The following is a 12,699-nucleotide window of genomic DNA, read 5'->3' as shown; positions in this document are numbered from 1 at the left end:
GGAGTGATTTTCCACAAAGGAGGACAGCCAGATGTCTCATCCTGAATGCCTATAGAGTGTAACCACTGGCAAAGTGTGGAGTGAACAGTATTGAGAGCAGTGCTAAGGTCTTATAGCACTAATGCAGCACTTGCTCACTTGTCTGCCATCATGCAAATGTCATCCGTGACGACTAGTAAAGTCATCCCAATGCAATGGAGGGGTGATTTCCAGCCTTCATAGAATCCAAGATGTTATTACCTTTTAAAAGCAGAAAGTTAGAGGTTAGCTTCTTTTTCCAAGACCTTGGATGGAAAGGGAAGAAAAGAGAAGGCTTTTTCAGTAGTAGGACTACCACAGCTTCTTTCAAAAGCAGAGGCACTGATGCAAAGTTAACAGTGGCATTGCATGAAGAATTTAGCTATTGTGTCCAGGTCCAGAATAAGAATTTGTGCTTGCCAGGGGTCATTAGGGGAGTCCAGATAAATTGTTTGGGCATGTACCATAGTTGTATCAAGTACCATTGGAAGAAACTGTGAGAGAATCGAATAAAGACTGGACATAGTGGAATTATCCTTCATAACCATCTCCAGTAGTTCATCATTATTAAAAGATTGATATATAGTCAATTTCAATTTTCAATTTCAAAAGCTTTTATTCGATTTGTACATACAAATCATACAAGCAAAAGAAGTACATAGTTAAAATATTTAAAATCACCATATAAACACTTATAGGAAAAAATGGTAAGACAATGTGCAAAAGGTTAAAGTGCAACAATTAATAAGTAATCTTGTCTCTATAAATCAACATACTATTATAAAATACAGGACATTCATGAATGAACAGACAGGAGATCAGTAGGGATTACTCAATAGGCCTTTCCTGGCAGCTGTACATCAAAATTTTTAAATAATCATAATATACTGTGGATATCTACAAATATGAATAATACCTTAATTACAGAAATTGATATAAAATTTGAAGGCGTATATATACAGACAGGAATGTAAACAATAATAGCGACATAAAACAATTCCTGGCAGCTGTATAACATAGGTACAGACAGGTAAGTATAAAAATATTATAGTACAATACTTTTCCTGGCAGCTGTACACTTCAAAATAAAAGTAGCCAGAAAGAAACAAATCTCCTCGTTCTCTAATGAGGATAAAAATATCAGTGCTGTTTCTGTAGTACGAATATTGCATTTAATAAAAATTGGCTTAAGGTATTTTAATCTAAAAAAATGAAAAAATTTACAGAAAAGTAAGAAATGGCAACTACTCTGCCGAGACATACTGTCACACAGACAGGGAATATCTGAGCTCGTTCTTATGTTTGGAAAAGCAACCAGATGGTGAACAATACCCAATCTGACACGTGTTAAAACATACTGATGAGAGGGACGAGTCACATACACAAGATAGGATTGGAATCCCGAAGTTAGATTTAAATCTTTATAAAATTTCACGGTAACAAGATTGCCAGAGATTTTATCTCGCTCTGCCTTTCGGAAGTTTAAGAACGTTGTCTTAATTTCTTTTTTTTAGATAGAAACAACCTCTTCAGGCTCACGGAACACGTCAATATTAAAAAGGAGGAGATACCAACGGTGAATGTATCTCAACCACAGTATGCGTGAGGAGTGGTCCAGGCCTATACAATCAAGAATAATATCCTGAGTGAATCGAGTCTCTGGCTTAGCCCAAATAGAACGCCACAATAAAAGTGGCCGGACTGCTGCTAAGTCAGAGATGAACTCGATCCCGACTTCTTCATGGATCAGCTGGATGGAGGCAGAAGGGGGAACACATAACAACCTCCTTAAAAACTTGTTTTCCTCCTTCTGCAGGGATATACCCTCGCTATGTCCCCACACCCCTGCCCCATACAGAGCAGAGGAGACACAGCATACATTGTATATGTTCATCATGTCTAAAATGCTTCGTGAGCCAAGTTTAGAGGCAAAACGAAAAATACTGCTGGTAGACCGCAGCATTTTTAGTCTGATAGAATCGAATTCCGAGGTCCAGGACCCACTATTGTTGTATGTAATTCCTAGATAACAAAAGGACTTGACAGGAGTCAACTTTTCCTTATCCAGGAAAAAGGTATGCTTTACCTGCTTAGCTGCCTGACCGCATGACATTACATACGTCTTGGTTTTGTTCACACGAAGCCGCCTAACTTGAATAAACTGCATAAAATTATCGATTAGGCGCTGAAGGCCCATCTGTGTTCGAGATAAAAGAACAGCGTCATCCGCGTAAAGTAACAGCGGAACAGGTTTACCACCAATCAGGGGGGCATCTGCTGGGATGTCAACCAAGGAACGGTCGACGCCATTAATAAAGAGGGAAAATAAAAGCGGGGCCAAAACACATCCCTGGCGTATGCCCCGAGACACTTTAAAAAACGGGGTGCATTCACCAAGGGTGCCATAGCGGACTTTACAGGAGAGTTTTTCGTAGAGTCTAGCCAAAAAATGAACTATTTCCCTTGGGGCCCCTGCATCAAGCAAAACCTCCCAAAGAATGGTATGGTTAACCAAATCAAAAGCGCTGCTCAAATCAGCAAAACATAAAAAGAGGTTGCCATTTTTAGCCACAGTATATTTGTTGATTAAAAGATCCAGATTTACACATTGGTCCAATGTGCCCAGGCCTTTCCGAAAGCCATATTGGACTCTAGTTAAGATGTTAAAATCAGTTGCCCAGTCTTCCAGCCTCTTGAGCAAAATCCTACTCATCACCTTTACAGAGGCGTCCAATAATGAAATTGGACGGTAGTTAGAGGCCTCTGATTTATCACCTTTCTTATGTAAAGGAATAATAACCGATTGGCCCCAAGTGGATGGAAAGTTAGTTTCTGCCGCGCAATTAAATATCCTCGCCAAGATGGGAGCCCATAAAGCCGGTTCATCTTTGTATAAATCCAGCGGGACCCCATCGGGGCCAGGGGCCTTGCCTCCTTTGCTTAAAGAAATTGCTTCATGGCTTTCTTCTACTGTTATTCCCAACGGGAGGGATAGCCATGGAGTAGGCTCAGGTGATGGTGACTCAGAAGATAACCCTTCTGGATTAAAAATTTTAGAAAAATGACTGACCCAATCGCTGCATGCCACATAAGAAGTTAATTCTGGAACATTTTCTTTATTGAGAAACGGGCTGTTAATGGTTTCCCAATACAGTTTGCTGTTTTTAGTCACGGCTGCTTCCTTCAACTTATCCCACGCCTCAGTCTGTAATACCCTTTTCCTAGTGTTAATTGCTATTTTATATCTAGCCCTAAAATATTGTATATCCGTCTTGACACGTGGTTTGGTGCCTAAAGCATTCTTTAGATCACGGAGGGCAACTATACAGATCTTATCAAACCACCCCTGCTTCGGACCCCTATTGGCTAACGGGGCCTTAGTAAAAATACCATCGATAATACTATTCATGGAGACAAAGTGAATTATAAGGCAGCCAAAATCACAATCATCATCCAAACAGGAACTAATTTGATTCTTACATTGAGTAAGAACCTCCTTCTGCTTAACCTTAGAATTTAATCCAGTCCATTTAATCCTTAGACCCTTTGGTCTAATAGGTACTAAGTTAGTTGAACATTTTCCACCTGAAACTAATGAGGTACCATGCCCCAAGAGGGTAACACGAAGGCTGTTATGGTCACTGAGACTTTCTTCGTTTACATACAGATCGGTAAAGTCTCCACTGCTAGATAACAAAATATGATCTATAAAAGATCCTGCATCTCTGCCTGTAAATGTAGGGCATGTTATTGCCTGGTTGTTTGTGTTACAATTTAACAGGGTCATGTCTAGTGTGACTAGCATATTATTTAATGTGGAACCATAACTGCAATGTTGGAAGTGAGGAGAATCCTCCCTCGCCCCCGGGCCCCCCCAATGGCTACTCGTTGCTGCACCAAAGCCGCAGATGTACCCGTTAGACAAATGGCAGGGCTGCAGGTTAAAATCCCCTGCCCAGACAACCTCGGCCTTTCTTTTCGAGATACCAAGGGCCTTGACAATTTCCCTTTCTAGAGGCAGTAGAATATCCCCTCTGGTAGCATCAAAAATATTGTTGTAGAAATTTACTACAACTAAATCGATATTCTTCCTGCACTCCACCCTTATAACTTGGCTGTGAGTCCCAACAGTCGTACTGTATTTGACCGTACAATCACACAGCTTGGTGGATAAAAGCAACAAAAGGCCCCCCTTGGCCCTACCCGAGCTAGATTTGGTTGCTCTAAGACAGTAAGATGCGTACCCTTCGATATTAATAGGGTCCAGACACCAAGTTTCCTGCAATAAAATTAGGTCCAATCCCTCCCCCAAAAAGCTGGTCCAGAAGGGTGTACCTAATTTACTGGCAAGGCCAGCAATGTTCCAGGAAACAAGAGAGAGTCCTGCTGGTTTACCAGAATCGCCAACAACAGACGACTCTGGCTGAATTGCTCGTAATAGGGCAGGACCATCTTCCCGAGAGATGGTATCTGGGTTTAAACTGGGGCTAACAGTAGCTGTACATGCATCAAGGCTACCCCTATTTTCTATACGTGGGAGGGGTATTAGCGATGACACCATTAAGGGTTCAAAAGGTGCGGCTAAAGGTGTGACTGGAGAAGAACTCGCCATATCTAAATAGGACGTAGAGATGTTTAAATCCAAAGCTTCAGTAGGGCTGAGTCAATCTACCTCGTCTAACACAGCATATCTGTTTGGATGGGCGAATTGTGAGAACAGGGGATCTTGGGAAGGGGGCAAGTCCTGCCATGTTTGTTGCCACTGGTGTTTAACTGGTTGTAGTGGCTGAAAGAGTTGCTGCCACTGATGGGCAGGCTGAAATAGGGGTGGTGGAAAATGAGGGGGATGTTGCCAATGAGAATTAACATGTTGCAGGGGAAAAGATGGAGCATTTAGTGGCTGCTGCTGAAAATTAACATAATGTGGAAGAAAAGGAGAAGGGTGTAGTGGTTGCTGCCAAGGTTTGGCAGCATGTTGCGGGGGGTACACAGATCCTCTGTTACTTTGAAAAGTGGAACAAGGAGGGTTTGGTCTTGAAGACATCGGTAAAAAATAAGACAAAGGAAGTGGGTTAATTTGAGTCGCAGGACCACTATTGGGTGCATTACATATATAGCTAGCTGCCCCTATATCCCTAAAATTAACTGTAATCACGTCCCCTACTATTGTTTTCTTGCTTCTGCCCACCCAGTCCCCTCTACGCACGGTAAGAATTTCACCGTTCATGCTGTTAGGTAGAGGTTTATGTAAGTGGAGCCATTGAGCACATTTATTTCTAAGCTCAGTGAAAGTTTCTTTTACTCCCTCCTTCAACGGGGGGACTGCTGTCAACACGACCACAAAAGGGGAAACCTCTGGCGGTAGATTAATTGACCTAAAACGTGCCTGCTTTGGCTTAGGACCTTCAGGTTTGTTCTTAGGAAGAGGTACTAAAGGGGTATTAGATTTCCCTACAACATCTTTTACTTGAATAGTGGTGGTATTATTATCAACAACCGAATGTTGGTGAGTCAAAGTAGGAGCCATCGACTTCAAAGTGGGTATAGTTGTGGATTGGACAGGATTGTTCCCTGTTTGCGACAGGTGAGATATAACTGGGTTCCCGGGGGCTACAGTTACTTGAACGTTGTTTAATACATCTTTATGGGGCTGGATACACGATGAACATTTAGGGGCTACTTCTGTAATCCCTTGTGGCTGATCAGGCCCTTGCCCATTCGTTTTGTGTGGCCATTTAGAATGTATTAAAGATGTAAGCCTGTCCAATTTGGAAATTAAAGGCTTGATTTGTGCTGCTAATGTGGCTTCAAGGTCTAATTTTAAATCTGTTACCATGTTTTGCACCCAGCAAGGAATACCTGATGTCATTTGTGGAGTAGGGGAAATCAGGTTGTGATTCCTAACTGATGCTTTTACTTTATTTTTACCCTTAGATATAGCCTTTGGGAGATTGGAAGCCCTTCCCCGAGGAACTATAGGTACAGGAGCTGTTTCAACATTATTAAACCCACTCAGACTCAGCGCCGCTTTGCCAGGTGACTGACAAGCTTCTAGATCTGGTGTAACCTCCAGGTCAACAAAAGACGGGTCTGAGTCTGATGGGGCAACCGATAAATCAACAGTATTTGGTACAGTCGGAGCACTATTAGTGGGCATGATTAGGGGTAGGGAACAATTATTCGAAGACTGCAAAGCGGGTGATTTAGCATTTGCCAGAGAACCCAAGGATGAGCGCTTAGCATTTGCAAGGTCCATGGAGACTCTCTTTTCCAATAAAACAATACTTTGGTCAATAGTCTCATGTACACGGGAAATAAAAAGATCTATAGGTCCAGTCACCTGTGCTACCGCCGTAGCTTTTTTCGCGCAACTTCTGGTTCTATTGCACATGGTCGACATCTTAGACGTTAATGATGATTGGGGGCAAAAGAACAGGGGTTCAGGGCCAGGGCTGTCCTCTGCCGTCCTTGAACGGCCTTAAACGGCCCGCTCTTTGCCCGGTCTTCGCCCCGGTGGCCGCCCCGCGCGCGTCCCGCGTGCGCGTTACCCACGCAGGTTATGAAGGCTGGGCAAAAGAAGGAGGGGGCGGGAAGAGGACCAGCTGCGGCCGATCCCCGCCGCACGGAACGCTGGTCCTCGCAGTCCCGCCTCTACCCTTGTCAGCAGGCTGTTGGAGTCGAAAAGGGCGCGTTGGTGCACAATGCACTGGTAGAGTTTAAACAGATGATTCTCCCAAAGAAAGCTCGCCTACGAGCGGCACCCGCGAAGCGGGGGCCGCGAGGCGTTGCAGGAAGGTCGGGCAGCAGTCGGGCAGCAGCACTCGGGGACAGCGCTACCTTGTGTGAAGGCTCACAGGGCACACTCGCTCCACAAAGATTTTTAAAGGGAGGAGGAGGGGGCGGGAAGAGGACCAGCTGCGGCCGATCCCCGCCGCACGGAACGCTGGTCCTCGCAGTCCCGCCTCTACCCTTGTCAGCAGGCTGTTGGAGTCGAAAAGGGCGCGTTGGTGCACAATGCACTGGTAGAGTTTAAACAGATGATTATCCCAAAGAAAGCTCGCCTACGAGCGGCTCCCGCGAAGCGGGGGCCGCGAGGCGTTGCAGGAAGGTCGGGCAGCAGTCGGGCAGCAGCACTCGGGGACAGCGCTACCTTGTGTGAAGGCTCACAGGGCACACTCGCTCCACAAAGATTTTTAAAGGGAGGAGGAGGGGGCGGGAAGAGGACCAGCTGCGGCCGATCCCCGCCGCACGGAACGCTGGTCCTCGCAGTCCCGCCTCTACCCTTGTCAGCAGGCTGTTGGAGTCGAAAAGGGCGCGTTGGTGCACAATGCACTGGTAGAGTTTAAACAGATGATTCTCCCAAAGAAAGCTCGCCTACGAGCGGCACCCGCAAAGCGGGGGCCGCGAGGCGTTGCAGGAAGGTCGGGCAGCAGCACTCGGGGACAGCGCTACCTTGTGTGAAGGCTCAGTCAATATTTTCTCCTCAAAGTAAGTCGAAACGGATTCAGAAAAATTTATATAAAGGGATGATGAGGGAGAAGTAGATGTGTGAGAAAAAAATATTTCGGAATCGTAAAGATTTTTCTAGGAGAGATGCCTGCAGAATTAATGGTAGAATTGTACCATGCAGTTCTACCTTCCTGAGGTGCTTCTTGTAACTTGTAATCTGTTCAGAATACGCATTTTTACAGATAATTATACTTTAATTTCTATTGTTGTTCTAGTCCTTTGCAAAGACTCTTAGCGTTAGCTGTGTCCTCTGAGTACCAAGATGCTGCTGGACTCCTACAAGAATTCTTAAGCTTCCAGGGAACAACCACATCAACAGCAAATGTACCCCAGCCGTCAGAACTAGATGTGTCGAGTAAAAGGGGTTTTGGGGCGGCAAATCAAAATAAAACTTAATAGAACACATTTTTCCCAGAGGACATGAAAGTCTGTTGCACACGCTTTTATGGGGATGATGGTATGGATAATGAACCGAATCTGTAAGCGGTCTTTCCAAGATAAAGACCTGGGATTGACAACATTTATAAACCTACCTGAGAAGAATATATACCATGAATATGGCCAGCATTATGCGCAGGGAGAGGGGTCAGCTAGGTTAATCCCCAAGTATGCAAAGGATCCATTGGGTCTATTAGTGTGATTATTATTTTTTTTTTTTAAATATATTTTTATTGCAGGAATTAGTACAACAATACAGTAACGACCAGCATCATATTATAGCCAACTCTTACAAGATATAGCCCACCGACCCCCTTCCATAGCATTGCTATACAGCCAAGCGGCCCATATTCCTGGGGTTGGACAGCGAATGTATCTGGGGTCAGTAGGATGCTGGAGCTGGTCCGGATAGCACACTGTCCGTCATCTGCTTTTCTAAACAAACCCCAACCCCCAAAAAGATACCCCCCCCCCTCAAACTACAAGTCATTATGAAACTCCCCCCTCCCCCCCCCCCCCCCACCATCAGCGCCAGGGAGTTTTATCACTGTAGGATCCACTGCTTGACCCTCGGGGAAGGTGATAGTGCCGTTAATGCTAGTATCTAACGGGACTCGGGTCTAGTTGCTTCGTCGCTTTCGGAGTCGCTGGGGGTACAATAATCCCTGAGGGCCTGCACCAACGTTTCCCATTCTAACGCGGCCTCCTGCGCCTTCTCATTGCTATGCCTCCAAGCCAACTGATATCGCAGCGCGCTCTCACCCGCCGCCCATTTCAAAAGTTCACCGTGCCATCTGCTGCCCGTAGGACCAGCACGTGCCCTCCAGTTCCTGGTCACCTCTCGCTTAGCCAGTAGGAGCCCCAGGTCTATAAATTTACTGGTGATTTTATTCCGGGGGGTATGGGGGAACCAGTGCAGTAGCCCTACCGCCGCATCGAACGATAAGTGCCTCCCCGTCACCTCTTCTAAAGTCGCCGCCACCTCCTGCCAGTAGGACGTCAATCCGGGACAGGCCCATAGCATGTGTAGGAGGTCCGCCTCCTGAGCCGGACACCTAGGGCATTCCGCCGAGGCTGTGGCAAAATAACGCCTGATCTTAACCGGGGTCAGGTACGCCCTATGGAGAACATAGTAGTGGACCAGCTGGAAACGGGCGCTACGTGTACCCTTCCATGCTCGCCTCACCAGCTGGGACCAGGTCGTCTCCGGGATCTCCCTACCGATGTCCTCTTCCCAGCGGAACTTCAGTGTGGTGAGAGGGACCAACCCTTCAGTAATCAACCTGCCGTAGAGGCACGTGACCGCCTTCACTGTGCCCGCCGACATCATTACATACTGGCACACCTGGGACAACTGAGGCTCCTCTAGTCCGTTTTGCCAGTACGCCTGGATCACTCGCACAATGGCCGAGTGCAGCAGAAAGTCGCCCCGGGGGATCCCAAAGCGGTCAATGAGATCCTGGAAGGACAGGAGCACTCCGTCCTCATACAAGTCCCCGACGAGCTGTAAACCCGATTCCTCCCAGTCCGCCAGTCGCGACCAATCTCCTCCGTGGGGGAGGGCCGTCAGCATCCCCAATGGTATTTCAGGTGCATATGGGGTCCGCAGGTGACCTCTGTTATGGGCTCGATTCCAACAGAGTCGGATAGTCCGTTCCTCCATCGACAGGTCCCGAAGGACTAAACGCTGTCGCAGCGCGATAAAGGAGAGGACATGCCTGGCCATACCCGTCCCTCTACCGTCTTCCGGGCCTCTGAACTCCCTGGCTATCTCCTGGGTGTATGTCTGGAGCTGCGCCGCCAAGTAGTACTTCTCAAAGTCCGGCACAGCGAGCCCCCCTTCGTCCTTCGGCCTCATCAGGGTAGTGAGGGCCACCCGCCGCCGGCCCGTGCCCCAAAGGAACCCGACCACCATAGAACGCAAGCGGCGAAACGTAGCCGGAGGGACCCAGATCGGCAAAGTCCGAAAGTAATACAACAGTCGGGGGAGCGCCACCATTTTGAGCAGGGCGATGCGTCCCGCCACGGAGAGCGGGAGCGTGGCCCAAAAATCCATGCTGCCTCGGAGTGCTCGTATGCAACGGGCAATGTTTCCGTCTAGGAGGTCGGGCTGGTCGTGGTACACAAATACCCCAAGGTATTTAAAGCAGTCGGGTTCCCATCTGATCTCCCTACATAGCGCCGGAGCGGGGACACCCCTACGCATCGGGAAGAGGCAGGTCTTAGACCAGTTCACTCGTAGGCCTGAGACTTCACCGAACTCCGTTAGCGCTAATTCCGCTCCCCGTAATGCGTCGACCGGGTCCTCCAGGAAGAGCAACAGGTCGTCCGCATAGAGCGAGACGTAGTGCGGGCCCGCTGCTGTCCATAAGCCCGTATAGTGGGCTCCCGAGCGAAGATGCATCGCTAGTGGCTCCACCGCTAGTGCAAAAAGAAGCGGGGATAAGGAACACCCTTGCCTCGTGCCACGCTCCACCGGATATCGCGATGAAATCAGAGGGCCCGATCTAACCCTGGCTGAAGCAGAAGCGTAAAGAACTGCCGTCCATTTGATAAATCCCTCCCCGAGGCCGAATTTCCGCAATACCGCGCTTAAGTAGTCCCACTCCAGGCTATCAAACGCCTTCTCCAGGTCCACCGACAAAACTACCGGGGACGGGGCATCCACGAATGGTTCCCCAAGCAAGCGAAACAACCTTCGGATGTTCATGGCCGTATTTCGCCGTGGGATGAAACCGGCTTGGTCCTCGTGTACTAGGGAGCCCATATGTCCTAACAGCCTCGAGGCCAAGATGCTGCTCAATATTTTGTAGTCCACCGTCAGCATTGAGAGGGGACGGTAGGACCCCGGGTCAGCCGAGTCTCGGCCCGGCTTGAGGAGAGGAACCACCAACGCCTCACACATCGAGCCGGGGAGGCGACCCAGCCTCTTCGCCTCCTTGTAGACCACCAATAAACGAGGAGCCAGAAGGTCAGCATAAGCTGCATAGAACTCCACCGGCAGGCCATCTAGGCCCGGGGTCTTATTCCTCGCCATCCGTTTGATGGCCCCGCGGATCTCCCCCAAGTCTATGTCAGATCCCAGGGTGTCTGCCACTTCTTGTTCCACTGTGCGGAGTTCCAGCGGGCGAAGATAGGTATCGAGCCGGTCTGGGTCACGCGCGGAGCGACTGCGGTATAAACATTCGTAATAATGCCGGAAGCAAGTAAGAATCTCCGGTTGGGTGCACACCTCGGTCCCATCCGCCCTACGCATCCTAGTCGTCGTTTGGGACTGGCGCGTAGGGTTGGCCAACCACGCCAGTAACGCGCTCGACCTGTCGCCCTCCGCTATAGATCGGACCGTGTAGGCCTTATAATCGAAACAGCGGAGCCGTTCGACCTCCACCGCCACCTTCTCCCTCGCCTCTACCGTTTGTGTCTGCAATTCCGGGCGTCCGGGTCGGCTAATTTCGAGCGCGCGGAGCGTTCGGTCCGCTGCGTCCAAATCAGCCAGGATAACACGCCGCATGCCCACCCTCTTAGAGATACAGCACCCCCTCACCACCACCTTGAAAGCGTCCCATTCGAACGCCCTAGTACTCGCGGAACCGCCGTTGGATGCAAAATAATCCGTGATTCTCTCCCCTAGGTCTGCCTTGAAGACACTGTCCTCGAGGATCTCGGGGCGCATCTTCCAGGTGGGTACCGCTGGCGTCCCAGGGAACCAGCGAATGTCCAGCAGGAGGGGGTTATGGTCCGAAATGGTCCGCGATAAATACTCCGATCGGACCGCTGCCGAGACTAATTCGGACGAACCAAGAAAGCCGTCCAGTCTGACATGCAGCTCATGAAGGCTCGAAAAGTACGAATAATCTCTAGATGCGGGATGTTGCGCCCTCCATATGTCCGTCAAACCCCAGCGGGTCTGCCAATCGTGACGGCCCTTAGCCGTCCGCCGGACCGGGGAGTCGGGGAGCGGGGGATGCGAGCGGTCTATGTCTACATCTACCACGGAGTTAAAGTCTCCCCCCAGCAGGAGGGGACCGGTGAAAAAGTGGGCCAACGAGCCCGATAACCCGGAAAGGAAGGCAGTCTGGTCCACATTAGGGGCATACACACAGCAAACATTCAAGTCCCTCCCTCCCAGCGTGCCTGATATGGCCACGAAGCGCCCCTCTGGGTCCAACACTGTCCTCGTGACCTGGAAGGGGACTCCTGCCCTGATCCATATTAGCGCCCCCCTGGCATAAGCAGAGTACGCCGTGGAGAAGACCTGCCCTCGCCACCTACGCTGAAGCGCCGCCCCTTCCGCCTTGTTCAGATGCGTTTCCTGCAGCAGCGCCATTTGCACTCCCCTACGCACTAAATAAGCGTGGACCTTGTGACGCCTAGACATAGTGTGAAGCCCCCTCACGTTCCAAGTAATACATTTCAAGTTAGCAACATCAGCCATTGTCCCAAAGTGTTCTTGCACAGTCCCCCCGTCCGGGTCCCCACAAAGAAAAAACATCAATCCTCCCAGCGCTGTCGGCGGCCATTTTCCCCAACCAGAACCATACCCCCCAAAAACCAACAAAACCCCCTCCCAACCACCCCAGAACAGGACCCAAACTGCGCCATCTAGATCCCATCCAAACTTCTACGGAGAACAACCCCAAAAACCCCACTAGTCCTACGGTCGCCACCGTAGGAAGGCCTTATGGGCCAGGTGCGGGCTGAGCGGAGGCAGTGGGCCCTCGTCGCCCAGGCCAC

At 49.2% G+C, this 12,699-nt stretch overlaps 1 protein-coding gene across 11 annotated transcripts in view; it reads left to right on the top strand.

Moving 5' to 3' along the window:
- Positions 1 to 12,699, top strand: part of SNAP91 (synaptosome associated protein 91) — a 742,345-nt gene that overhangs the window by 426,093 nt on the left and 303,553 nt on the right. The gene's annotated exons all lie outside the window — the stretch shown is intronic.

This window comes from Lissotriton vulgaris, chromosome 6 (genome assembly GCF_964263255.1).
Source record: "Lissotriton vulgaris chromosome 6, aLisVul1.2, whole genome shotgun sequence".
NCBI classification, from domain to species: Eukaryota; Metazoa; Chordata; class Amphibia; order Caudata; family Salamandridae; genus Lissotriton; species Lissotriton vulgaris.
This window is presented reverse-complemented; position numbering and strand designations above follow the sequence as displayed.